The following is a 14,047-nucleotide window of genomic DNA, read 5'->3' as shown; positions in this document are numbered from 1 at the left end:
AAAGTATAATAAATATGGACCAACAAGTTGGAGCAAGATTGTAAAGGTTTTTACACCCTAAACAGAGGATTCTGTATTTGATCCTAGAGGTAATAGGGAGCTTTTAGAGTTTATTGGATATTTTAAGATCAATTTGAAAACTGAGTAGATGATGTACTGGAGTGGGAAAAGGCTTGAAGCAAGTTGAGGAATCAGAAGGCTACTGAAATAATCAAGTTGGGAGGAAATGAGGTCCCGAAGTAGCCCTTTGAGAATGTACAGGGACATATGTGATAGATGTTATAACTATAGAATTCACAGAACTTGGCAACAGATGTGATATCTGGAATGAGTGTGAGTAATGAGGAATCAAAGATGACAACTACGATGAAAGTGTGCGTGATTGGGAAGGGGAAGGGGATGATTTATTAAGCACCTACTATGTGGCAGACACATGCCAAGTCCTTCACAAATATTATCTTATTTGATCCTCCCAAGAACTCTGTGCAGTAAGTGCTATTATTATCCTTATTTTGCAGTTGGACAACCAAGACAAACAGAGGTTAAATGACTTACCCAGTGTCACACAGTTAATAAAGCTTGAGATTTTCTTTTATTCCTAGGATAGCAGAGGCGGAAAAGTGCTAGTACAATGAAGGAACATGAGACAGTGAGGTAACTTTCCCTCTTGTCAAGAAACTAGAGTTTGAGCCTAGCGCTATCTAGAGACTGAGCCTGGAACTACGTCTCCAGACTACCAATCTACTTTTTCCACAACAGGAGACTGCCTCTCTCATGATCTGACACTTCCTTCCCAGACAGTCCTGATTCTTCCTTTGCCCAGTGGCAAATAAGGTTTTTTTTCACAATGATCCTATTAGGGATTTAGGGATAATTGCAGAGTCATGCTGCCTAGCTGTGTACCTCATGCTGTCGAAAGTAGAGAAAGGCTGAGACAATGGCTTCAATGCTGTGGAAAGTAGAGAAAAAAAAAGCTCTGAGACAATGGCTTCATTTCTAGAAGAGGCTAAGGATCAAAAGACAAACCAAGACTTGAAAGAAGGAAGTGAAGCCTCGAAATTGTTTAGGAAGAGAAAGTTAAAATTAACCAGGCTTCAAGACTTGAACTCAGGAGCTCTCACAACCCTAAAGGCTTGTTTATTTACTCTCTCTAGTCTTTTAAAAGTCAATCAAAAACTTTTCCTTTTCTTCTGCAATTTTTTTTAATATCTGTTACACACAATATCTCCCCCCCCCCCCCCCGTTAATCTGTGACCTAAGTCTTACCCTTTTATATAGTTTTACCTTAGGTTTCTTATGCTGTTTTATATCTCTTCTTAATTTCCCATATACATTTCAGCTCTCTTCCTCCAGCATCTTTAGCTCAGTTAAAGAGAAGCTATAGCCACCGGCAGAAAAGATGATCCTGACTGTTGGCTTTAAGTAGTCAGATAATCCTATTCTTATGCTACTCTCTCCTACTTCTCCAAGAGAGACCAAAAATCATTAGGAAACTACCCTTCCTCATCTGGAAAAAAAAAAATCATGTAAGCTTTTCCGTGAGAGAAGCTAGCTTCAGGGAGTCATTACAGCCAAGTAATTAAATAAAAGCTGTACCTGGCTCTTTATTCTTTCGAACCTAATCGCCTTTTTTGGCTTTACTCTAACACTGTTTTCGGCTCCCACACTTAACACACTATTTGTGACGCATTCTTTGTCTTTTGTCTCTGTCTTTTATGATCTTCCATTCTTTCCACTATAGCAAACTCCTCGTAGTAATGTGGTTTCCTATTACTGTTTGGATTTGTAATACAGTGCAAGTTTCATCCTCTTACTACTCACAAACAGGACCACACTCGAAGTAAACAAGACCAACTCGAAGTTGGAAAGCGTAATAAGATCAAAGGGCTCGTCCGGGATTTGAACCCGGGACCTCTCGCACCCAAAGCGAGAATCATACCCCTAGACCAACGAGCCAGTAACTCTTTGCTTTCTGCCTTTCAACAGTTTTCTGGATTCTACTCACTATATTTACTTTCTTTACTGCAAGTTCTTCCTGTAAAAAGCCATCTTCCTCCTCCAAGTTCTTCCAATGCTTTTTCCACTTCTTTATTTCAACATCCACTTTGCTCTCATTTGTTTATATCTCCTTCATCTCATCTCATTCTACACAACATATTTCAACCCATGTTCCCCAACTATTCTATGGCAACTAACAAAATAATACTGTTACCTGCCAGGAGAGATGGACAGAGGCAATTCACTCCTTGCCCACATTCACTTAGCGCCCCACTACCTGCTAAATCACCATCTAACACCAAGAAAAGAGAGTCTGAAAAATGTCATAATCTTCCTGACTCTTCTTGGAGAGGTTTGTGTTAGGAATGACAGCAAATGCCATCGAAAGACCTGGCCATAGTCATCATAATTCAGAATCTCTATACTCTGTGCTCTTTCCACCCTTGCCTCCGTCTCTGTCTCTGTTTCTGTCTTCCTGAGTCTCTCTCTCTCCTTTGTCTGTCTCTCCGTGCTTCTGTCTCTTTGTGTCTGTCTTTCTATCTCAGTTTTTTCTCTCTCAGTTTCTGTTTTCCTCTTCCCTCTTTGTTTCTCTGTGTGTCTAACTGTTTATCTATCTGTCTTTATCTACATCTCTGTCTCACCCTCTCTGTCTGTCTTTGTCTCTGTCTCTCTCTCTCCCCCTGTTTCTCTCTGTGTCTTTCCACCAATCTAAAATAACCATATATATATATATATATTTGTGTGATGCTTCATATTCATTTTTCAGGAAATAGGTGTGGAGGGTCAAGGATGCATTGTGAGCTTACTCTGTGCTGTGGTGAAGCCAAGATCCTGATGAGAAATCTGAAACCAGAGAAAGAGCTGTTAAATAGAAGTATGTATAGGCCAAGATGTGAGAGTGTAACTTGGTCTCAGGTCCAGAAACAATTCCTGGAAGAGCTTAAAAAGGATTTTAAAAAGCAAATTGGAGAAGTAGAAGAAAAATTAGAAAAAGAAATGGGAGTAATGCAAAAGAATCATGAGAAAAGAGTCAGTAGCATGGGAAAAAATATACAAAAATGTGCTGAGAAAAATAACTTCCTAAAAAGTAGAATTGGCCAAATGGAAAAGGAAGTACAAGAGCTCACTGAAGAAAATAAATTTCTTAAAAATTAGAATAGAACAAGTAGAATCTAATGACTCTATGAAGACATCAAGATACAATAAAAGAAAATCAAAAAACTAAAAAAAAATAGAAGAAAATGTGAAATTTCTCATTGGAAAAACAACTGACCTAGAAAGTGATATTAATCAATTACGGAATGGCTAAACAAACTATGGCCTATGGTTGTAATGGAATATCATTGTGCTATAAGAAATGACAAGCAAGATGATTTCAGAAAAACCTGGAAAGACTTACATGAACTGATGCATAGTGAAGTAAGCAGAATCAAGAGAAAGTTGTACACAATAACAATAAATGTACACAATTGTTCAATGAAGAATGGTGAATGACTTGGCTATTCTCAACAATGCAATGATCCAAGAGAATCCCAAGGGACTAATGATGAAGCTTCCAGAGAAAGAATACAGAGTGAAACATGCTATTTTTCCACTTTCTTTCTTTCTTTTTTTCTTTTATTGAAGTCTTCTTGTACAAAATGACCAGTATGGAAATGTTTTATGTAATTGCACATGTATAAGTTATATCAGATTTCTTACCACCTCAGACGGGGAAATGGGAGGGAGGGAGAAAGGGATAGAATTTTGAACTCAAAACTTTAAATTAAAAATGTTTTCAATACTTGTATAGAATGATTTTACATATATGTATGTGTGTATGCATCTGTATATGTGTATTATATATACATATTTGTGGCATATTTGCATTTCTCTAATCAATGGCGATTTAGAACATTTATTCATATGACTATAGATAGCTTTAATTTCTTCATCTGAAAACTGCTTGTTTGTATCCTTTGATCGTTTATCAATTGGGGAATGACTTGTATTCTTATAAATTTGACTCAGTTCTCTGTATATTTTAGAAATGAGGCCTTTATCAGAGACATTGGTTGTAATAATTCTTTCCCAGTTTTCTGCTTCCCTCCTAATCTTGGTTGCATTGGGTTTCTTTGTGCAAAAACTTTTCAATTTAATGCAATCAAGATTAACTTTGACTGGTTCTTGATAGAATGAATGGCTGCATTTCTTGAAATTCAATACCCTAGATTAATATGATAAAATTGGTTTTAGTTTTATTGAAAACATTGAATATGTATATATTCTTAATTCCTTTCTTTACTGGAAAGTTTAGTATAAGATGGTAATGTTGGTCCGATTTTGTTAGCTTAAATTGTAAACTTCATGATGGTAGGCACCAGGGTCTTCTCTGACCTTTGTATCTGTCTTAACTTTTACCAGAGTGCACACAATAGAGACTCAACCAATGTTTCTTCATTTTAATTGAATTCAAATAAATCCCATGGGAAGTGATGAAACTTAAGAATAACCATGTTCTAAAGTGATGCCAATAGTCACAAATGATAGCTCAGAAGTAGTGTTTGAAGAAGTCATCAATCTTATGAAAATCAAGTCATCCATAGAAAATCTTGTACATATTTGACCCATTGCAATCTGATTCTCCTCATGTGTGGCTATAAATCAGAGCATGTCATGGATGATATGGCCAAAATAGAACTGTCAAGTCTGAAAACAAATGACCAAAAAGTCACAGAAGTTATGTGATTGCTGTTAACTCTAAAAATACCAATAGCTCACACAGATTATCACAATCACAGTTAACTCTGAAAATTTATCAGAGGTCACACAGGTCATCACATCCACAGTTAATTCTAAGAAAATGAAATAAATTAAAAAACAAAATAAACATAAAACCAACAGCAGTCATCAGAAAAAAAGCTTCTTCTTCTTCTCTGCCCTCCAAAAATACCTCTCCTCACTTTCTTATGCACCTATTTCTATCAAGGGCACCACTATATTTCCAGCCACCTAAGTTCAAAACCTGGAATTAATTCCTGAATCTTCCCTCTCTTTCACCTCCCATATCCAGAGTTAAGTGCTGCAACATCCCACTTTAGTATCTTTTCTGGGCTATAGCTAAGTGAACTCTCTTTGGTCAATGGTTGAACAACCTAGGAATGTTCTCGTTTCCTTCTGTTGCCAAAACAAAGCTAAAAAGATACCAGACTCAGTCAGGCCAGCCAATATTACATCATGACACACAGAGCCCATGAGTTCCTTAGTGAAGATAGTGAGGGAAGTGCCTTAGGTCTCTGGGTCCAGCAGCAGTTTAGATTGTTAGATGAGTGTTGACTGAAGGAATTGGGCAAAATTAGCTTAGAAAGTTGGGGGTGGGGCTGAGGGGAGTGCTGCTCTAAATTGTTTGAAGGATTCTTCCCTGGAAAAAAGGTTAGATGCCCTGCTTGCACCTACAGTTGGACCCTACACAACTAGGACCAATAATCACTCACTTTTATATATGGATTTAATGCTTGCACAGCAAGCATTAATCTCATTTGATGCTCATAATAACCTTTAGAAGTACGTATCATCTCCACTTTGTAGATAAAGAAACTGGGGTTTGGTCACAAAGCCCATCAGTGTCTGAGACTAAATTCCAATTCAGATCTTCCTAATGACAGGTCCATAATTCTATTTAGTGCATTCCACTACTCCTAACTCTTTTAAATACAAGTAGACGTTGCAGGGAGCCATTTCAGCTCATTCCCAGAAATGAAAGCAATCCAACAGTGAAATGGATTACCTAAAAATGAAGTGTGCTCTCAATTACTAAGGAAAGTAAAAAAAAAAAAATTCTTTTCAGATGATCAGAATTAACAGAGTTGGAAAAAAATGTGACAAGTAGACCAAAGTTCATCATCAGGTTTCCTCCCCAGTCCCCCACCCCTAAAGCAATAAGGCTTCTTTGCCATTGTCCCTTGAGATTTCTCCCTCTACTGAAACACCTCTTGGAAAATATCTAGTTCTCCCTAACGTTATTTAATCACATGGTACTTCCTGAGGGCTGCAAAACACACTTCAGCATTTCTTTTAAAAAATTGAAACTAAATTTGGAAATTCACGGTAGAGAACTTACACTTTGGTCAGAAATTTAATCTCTAATTGATTTACAAAGCCATAAATTTCTGCAGACTGGGAAAAATATTCCTCGTCTGCCTCTCCAGCTTAGCTAGAATTAGAAAGGCAGAAAGTCCAGAAGAAAAGGTTTCATTCTTCATACCCTTTTTCCTTTATCTGGAAAAAGGCAGTTTGGATCTATCAAGACAAAAAAAAACAATGTTTACAACATAATTGACATTAAACAAATAAAACTCTTAATATCTCAAGTTCCTGAAGCATACCAGATTGGCCAAATTGTTAACCAGATCCTCTAAAAGAGTTCCAAAATGTGGCTTTGACTGTCTGTCTCCCCAGTGACCATCAGGCCAGATGCCTCTTACCTGGAATTTATTTCATTTAGATTCCCCTTTCAGGACTAGCAAAGCAGATGGAATTGTGGCAGAGGCTTCTTAGATAGAAATTGCAGGGCCTATTACCTGTTTAGTGGAAGCTACTTTTCCACTCAATGGTTCCCTTCAGCCTCCTGTCCACCAGGATAATCCCCTCTTTGTTGTCAAGGTGATCCCTTCCTTTTTGCTATTACTGTTGGGTTGCAAAAAGCCGAGGTGGAAATTATTTCAGGTTAATGAGAACCTTGTTAATTGTCATATGCAGTGGCTGGAATACATACATGTATGCTACATACTTGTGGACAGATAGCACATGCAAGAGACTACAAAATTCCCCTAAATCACTTCCATTTTCTACCCTTGACCAAACAACTCGGGCTTCTCCTCTGTACCAAATATTGTTTCCCAGTTGACATAATATTGACTCCAGTCCTTTTTCTTATTCTGAAGACGGTCAGTTTTTGAGACCATCCAGAAGTCTCCTATAAAAACAATCCTGCAGTTTATCAGCAAATCTATTGCCTTCTTTTTTCTGTTTTGCAACCTTGTGTGTTGCCCCAAATTATTTTCTCTTACTACAACATTCTGTTATGGTCATAGACAAAAATGTAATCCTTCAATACTCATCTCTTAGCACAGTACCTGCTGCATAGTAGACACTTAATGAATGCTGATTGATTTATTGATTAATCCATCACCCTCTTCTCCTTGATAATCTCTTCTCTGTCGTGGTGTATCTCCTACCTGTCTGATCATGCCTCAGTCTCCTTTACAGATCAGCCTGGATGAAGAAGGTGAGTGTCCTCCAAGATGTCCTGGATGGGCCTTCTCCTCTCCTCTCCTCTCCTCTCCTCTCCTCTCCTCTCCTCTCCTCTCCTCTCCTCTCCTCTGCTCTCCTCTGCTCTGCTCTTCTCTCCTCTCCTCTGCTCTCCTCTGCTCTCCTCTCCTCTCCTCTCCTTTCCTTTCCAATCCTCTCCTCTCCTTTCTCCTGTCTTCTCCTCTCTTCTTCCCCCCTATACTATTTCACATCATGATCTCATCAGCTTCTCTCATCAGTGGATTCAGTTATCATATATCTGTATAGATGACTCTCAGATCTACTTAGTGCAGCCCTAACATGTCTCCTGACTTCCAGACTTGCATCTCCAACTGCCTTGCTCAGACATCTCAAACTGAATGTCTTGTAGACAGCTCACACTCCATTTCGAAAACAGAACTCATTATTTCCCCACCCCCCCCTTCCCCAACCCTCTCCTCTTCTTATGTTTTTTATCACTGTTGAGAGTAATGCCATCCTCCCAATCACCCAAGCTCACAGCCTGCATGTGATCCTGTACTCCTCTCTCTCTCTCTCTCTCTCTCTCTCTCTCTCTCTCTCTCTCTCTCTCTCTACCACCCTTCCATCCATCAAGCACTGTTGTTTCTAGCAGCCATTTCTCCTCTGACACTGAAGTTACTCTGGTGTACTCCCCAGCCCCAAGACCTCATGCCTGGACTATTGCTGTAGCCTAGTGATTGGTCTCCCTGCCTCAAGTCTCTCACCACTTCAATCATTCCTCCACTCTGTTGTGAAATTGATCTTCCTAAAGTGCAAGTCTGGCTATATGGTCCCCCTATTCAATAAATTCCAGTGGCTTCCTTTTACCTCCAACATCAAATACAAAATTCTGTTGGATTTTCAAAGCCCTTCATATCCTGACCTCTTCCTACCTCCCCAGTCTGACCCCTTCCTACCTTTCTAGTTTTCCTACTGCTTTCCTCTCTCCGTTCTTCCTCCACCCTTCCTTTACTTTGCAGTCCAGTGACACTGGCCTCCTGGCTGTTTCTTGTACAAGACATTCAATCTCTGAAATCCCGGAATTAATCACTTCGCATCTCCTGCACGGAATTGCTCTCCCTCTTGATCTCAACCTCCTGGCTTCCCTGGCTTCCTTCAGTTCCAGCTAAAACCCTACCTCCTAAAAGAAGCCCTTCCTGATCCCCCGTATGCTAGTGTCTGTCCTCCGTTGATTTCCACCATTTTGTCCAGTCCGTATGTTGTTTATACATAGTTGTTTTTATGTCGGCTTCCCGCTTTGGCTATGAGCTGCTTGAAAGTGGGGACTACATTTTGTCTTTGCATTCCCCAAATTTAGCACGACTCATAAATTCTTCTAGACTGACCAAGAACAGCAGCTGGCCGTGGTAGCGTGGCCGAGCGGTCTAAGGCGCTGGATTAAGGCTCCAGTCTCTTCGGGGGCGTGGGTTCGAATCCCACCGCTGCCATTTCGGAGCAACTTTTATTAAAGCGCCAGAGATTACGAATGTAGAAGTTTTGAGTTGGTCACTCTACTCTCCTTAGTTCAAGAATATCATGCCTTTTGGAGGGAGTGAGTGGGTAATCAGAAATCAAGTTTAAGAACCTCTTTTCTAAAATAAACAAAATCATTTTCTTCTCGAAAACGAAGGTGACGTTACGGAAGAGACAAGGAGAGGAGAAAAGGAAGGGGTTATAGCAGAGATACGAATCAGCAGGACACCAAAGAACTGGTCAGCACCAAACGAGGCTATCTCTGAGGTATAGTAAATAAAATCAAGTGGGATTCCGCTACTTTTTCAAATGCAAACCAACATTTCTGCAGAAGCAGAAACATCAAATATTAGGCGTTAACTGAAGGTCAACAATCTGCAGGTCGTGAATGGAGGAAGGTCTTGGGGGAGTGGGGTGGGATGAAGTCTAATGGTTGTAAAATCTAGACGTTCTAAAGACGATTTTATCAATTCAAGTCTTTCGAAAGGAAGGCGCTGTCCAGTTTGTGTCTCTGCTTAAGATGCCGTTGGAGTTTTTTGCCTGTCTGAAATAAATGATTTAGCTTATCACGTTTAATGAGGTGCATCCACAATGGTTCGTTCCTATATTTTTTAGTTTTTAGTAGAAATTAGTGCTAGATTTTGCCAAAAGCCTTTTGGGCATCTGTTGTTAAGATGACATTTTTATTATTCATATTACTAGTATGATTTATAATTGTATGTATAGTCTTCTTAATGTTCAACCAGTCCTACATTCCTTTTATAAACTAAACCTGGTCGTAATGAATAACCTTTCTAGTATGCTATTGTACAGTCTAAGTTGATTGCTTCCAAATTTAACTCTCTACGAAGTTAAGAAAGATGAAGTCGTTCGTGTCCTGGGATAAAGCAAAAGGGATGGAGGGCGATCTTTCTGGAGCTGCAAGCTACGGGTTTTGTTGGGAAGCAATTTGAACCCCGTTTTTGCGGAGATTCCAAGTGTTTGTTTGTTTGTTTGTTTGTTTTCTAAGGAAAGTCGAAGGCAACGGGAAAAAAAATGTGGTTAGAAATAGGGTGATGATAGTTCTGAGGTAATTCGAAAAGAGCTTGTGTTTGTAGGGAGCAACGAAGCTAGACAGCTCGGGAGTGGCAAAAGTTCAGGCGGCGGCTGAAAGCAAGTAGGAAACGTGCATGCGGTACTCCCAGGCTAAGTGTCTCGAATGGCATAATTTCCTTGAAAGCAAGAAGTGATTTGGCACGGACAAGTACCACACCTTTAAAAATAGAACACACGCCAACACTTTAACGTGCGCCCTTCGATAGCTCAGTTGGTAGAGCGGAGGACTGTAGGAACGGAAGATCTGGATATCCTTAGGTCGCTGGTTCGACTCCGGCTCGAAGGAGGTGCCGTGGTTTTGTTTAAGCCAAGGTATCTAATTGTAGCTGTCTACGAAATGCAGACACATTCTTGGGGAAGGAATTGCCCGTTCACCGTCTCACCTCCCAATTAACTGCAAAAGGTATTTGAATCGGGATTAAGAAAAAGAATAAAGGAAAGTGAGAACCCAACCTTCTTTTCCACGACCCTCTTTCTCATGAAGAAAAATATCTTGCAAACAGGACTGCTTCCCGCGACTTCCCCAGGGTGCCGCCGCAATTTCGTCAGTTGCACTGCCTTGCGTTGAACCGCTCAAAAATGTTAAAGGAGGGTGAAATGTCAGTGGAAACTATGTAATCAGAAGTTAATCGACTTTCCCCAGGTTTTTGAGTTTTCCTGAATTCGTCTAGCCCTGCATCTAACATGCCACCTACCTGCCAGTATTTTTCTTTTTATTGTTGTGAACTTGACAGATGCAAAAAACAAACAAACAAACAAACAGAAAATGAGCTTCCTTATACAAACAAGAACAGGGGAAAAAAAAGACTGAATAGGAAATCGTAAATCACCTGTAGGTCCAATTTTTAATCTCATATTTCAAATTAACATGGTACTTCCAATATTGCCATGCTTTTCTATATCTTCTTCCTTCTGTTCTCTTTCTCTTTTTTTTTTAATCGATCCAGTAAGGTACTTATTTTATTTTCTTCCTTTTATTTGGAAGTGTCCTTATCACTACCCCCACCCCACCCCCAACGCTCAATGGCCCACCCCAGTTAAATACTTCTTTTATAACAAATTAATTGAATAATACAAAATAAATCAAGGCGTTGGTTTTGTGTGACAATGAATGGATCCCTTACTACTAGTTAATTACCTCTCTGCCAAGAATGATTCAGATACTTTGACTAGTCATTGGACATTTCATTCTACAGGGTGTCCCTAAAGTCTGGACACATAGGCAAAAATACAAATTTTGAAATATCTGGAATATTAACAGATCTTACTCCCTTGACTTCTTTTTCTGGGATATGCTAAAGGAGAAGGTGTACTCAATGAAAATCGCAGATGCAACACACTTGATTGAACACATAAGGAGTGAATGTGCTAAAATTGATGGCAATGTGGAGTTATTGCATCAAGTTCATGTGAATCTTGCAAAGCACATCAAACTTTGCACCACAAATGATGGGAATCATATTGAAGATGCTATTTGTTAATATTCCAATTAAATAAAATGTTGTTGAAAATTTCATTCACTTCATTTCTTGAAAATATGCATTTTTGCCTCTGTGTCCAGACTTTAGGAACATCCCGTAGCGTCTTCCCTAGTTAATATCCTTTTCAACGCAGTAGTACTTGTGTAAATCATTCTCCTACTTCTGCTTCCTTTACTCTGCATCAGTTCATGTAAGTCTTCTCAAGCTACAATAAATTCATCACTTTCATCATCTCTGACAGTGTAAAAAATGGTCCTTTACATTGCTATACCATAATTTGTTCAACCCACTTCCCAGGTGATGGGTACCCACTTTGTTTCCAGTTCTATGCTAGGAGGGAAAGTGCTGCTATAAATATTTTTTGTGCATACGGGTACTTTCGCTCTTTCTTTGATCTCTTTGGGAGGAGAGGAGGGTATGATACTGTGTTGTGCTATGATATTATTAGGGTATAATAATATTATAGGTTGGTCGAAGACTGTGCAGTTTAGCAGCTTTGGGAATAGAGTTCCAAATTGCTTTACCGAATGGCTGGACCATTTCACAGTTCAACCAATACTGAATTCCTTTGCCTACTCTCCCTCAGCCCTTTCAACAAATGTCGTTTTAACTTTTTTTTAACAACTTTTCCAATCTGACGGATGAAAATGTTTTAATTTGCATGCAACTTGGTGTAGTGGATACCCAACCAGCTTCACAGCCAAGAAGAGCTGCTTTCAAATCCTGCCTGAAACTCTCAGTGCTTTAAACCAGTGGTATCAAACTCAGATAGAAACAAGGGGCCACTAAACCATGGATAAGAGTCCCCCAGGGCTGTATATTGACTTAGAAAATCACATAGTAACATTATCTGTGTATCATTGTATTTTTATTTATATTGTTAAATATTTCTCAATTACATTTTATTTTCTTTTGGCCACCTCAAAAAGCTCTGGAAAGCTCTGAATCAAGTTGAACATTTCTGGTGGATGAATGAAGCAGTGAGAGTGACTAAAGACTCATCATAGTTTAGCTTAGAGCTTGTATAATTGTAGTTGTTTCTTTTTTTTCTTGCCAAGTTTGTCAATGTTTACTGCAAACTTTACATTTGCAATTTTCTCTGCAATTTTCCCCCAGTTTTCTCACCTCTATACAGGTTCAGAAGACTTCTATGCCCTTCCAGAGGTACACATTGTTTCCTCTTCAATGCAGATGAGAGTAAATTTCCAAGACAACCAGCCCTCCACCCCCACCTGCTTTCTCTGTATTAGTTCTGCCAGAAAATAAACCCTGACATTGTGTGCCAAAAACATCGCTGTCCTCCCTTTTCAGCTCTCCCTTTCTCTGCTGTCTCTCTTGTGAAATGCTTTACTTTTCTATCTATGTTGCCTCAGAATGCTGCCGATTGGCTATGTATTCTAAGTGGGCCTGAAAGGTTATGATCACCAAATCTGTACCCAGGAACCTGAATTTGCTGTTAGCAAGAGCAGATTCCTTAACATGCTAAAGAGTCTGGATGAATTCATCCACTTAATATAAAAGCTGACCGAATTGTGTAGTTAATCTTATCTACCTTACTCAGGATTAATATATTCACATGTGCTTGAGTTCTACTTACCCTAGATGAGTTATTTGAAACATATCAGCTCCCTTTGTTTACTCCTGAGTATAAAAGCAATATAAACCCCAATCTTTTGATGGTAACTGATGGCCAGTCTACAGTGTTGGCGGAACTGGCAAGCTCCTGATTGAACCTCCTATGTAATACCACATGTCCCAAATAAGAAGAGATCTAGGCGACCCCTTAAGAATCTTGCTTCCTTCTTGTAGGCAAATTTTGTAATGGACCAGAGGATAGCAAGCCTGTACTTCTAAGAGTGTTGTGCAGTAGTCACAGTCCCATCAGAGCAAGATTTCATTTCTCAGGACACTAGTGCTGGGGTATAGGGGATATATCACCATAAGTAAGAAGTGGGAATTCTTGAGAAGAAATAAGGAAGACAAGAACCCAAGGAGGGTCACAAGGAGAAAAATGGCTAAATTCAGTGTCTGGAGGAAAGGGGTCCTTACTTGCTGAAGGTGGAGAGCCATGTTAGAAGAATCTTAAGTCATAGTAATGCTGCAGTGAAAGTAACAATTACTAAAATTTAATTGCAGAGATGCAGGTGAAAATAAAGCTATGCAATGGAGATAGCTAGGAGTCTTGAGTCATGGAACCCAATGGGTGAAATGCAGTTTGACTAGCTGGCTGCCATTCAGTAAACCTGCCAGGCGACAATTTTAAGACATGCAGAGAGGAGAAGGTCGACCACTAAAAAGAAGACAATGCAGGTAGCTAGTAGTAGGTCAAAGGGGATTGATTTATGAGGAAACACTGTTAGTGGAGTGGTGTAGGAAGGAAATAGTCTTCAACTAGATGAGGAGGAAATGGTGAGGGAAGAAATGGAGGTGTTCATTGTAGACGTTTAACCTGGAAGTGAAAAAGCACAGTAGCTATATGGAAATACAAGAGTCAATGGGGAGGTTTGTTTGTTTGAAAATAGGTTTGAGGAGGAGATCCAGGTATGTTTGTGGCCAGCCAGCAAAGACCCGGAAGTGGGAGATGCTGAAAATGAGAGACAGACATAGATGGAGAGGAAGAGAGACAGATAGGGAGACAGACAGACAGGCAGACAGACAGGGAGAGCAAGAGAGAGTGAGAGAGAGCGAGAGAGAGAGAGAGAGAGAGAGAG

At 39.6% G+C, this 14,047-nt stretch overlaps 3 non-coding genes across 3 annotated transcripts; 2 read left to right on the top strand and 1 right to left on the bottom strand.

The window, feature by feature from the left end:
- Positions 1–1,884: 1,884 nt before the first annotated feature.
- Positions 1,885–1,956, bottom strand: TRNAP-UGG. The gene has a single exon. It is a non-coding gene; the product is annotated as a tRNA-Pro (tRNA).
- A 6,697-nt stretch (positions 1,957–8,653) lies between these two features.
- On the top strand, positions 8,654–8,735 carry TRNAL-AAG. The gene has a single exon. It is a non-coding gene; the product is annotated as a tRNA-Leu (tRNA).
- Positions 8,736–10,051: 1,316 nt separating this feature from the next.
- Positions 10,052–10,141, top strand: TRNAY-GUA. Its single transcript is given in 2 exon segments — positions 10,052–10,088; positions 10,106–10,141. It is a non-coding gene; the product is annotated as a tRNA-Tyr (tRNA).
- The last annotated feature ends 3,906 nt before the right edge of the window (positions 10,142–14,047 follow it).

The sequence above is a fragment of the Trichosurus vulpecula genome, chromosome 8 (genome assembly GCF_011100635.1).
Source record: "Trichosurus vulpecula isolate mTriVul1 chromosome 8, mTriVul1.pri, whole genome shotgun sequence".
Lineage (NCBI taxonomy): Eukaryota > Metazoa > Chordata > Mammalia > Diprotodontia > Phalangeridae > Trichosurus > Trichosurus vulpecula.
This window is presented reverse-complemented; position numbering and strand designations above follow the sequence as displayed.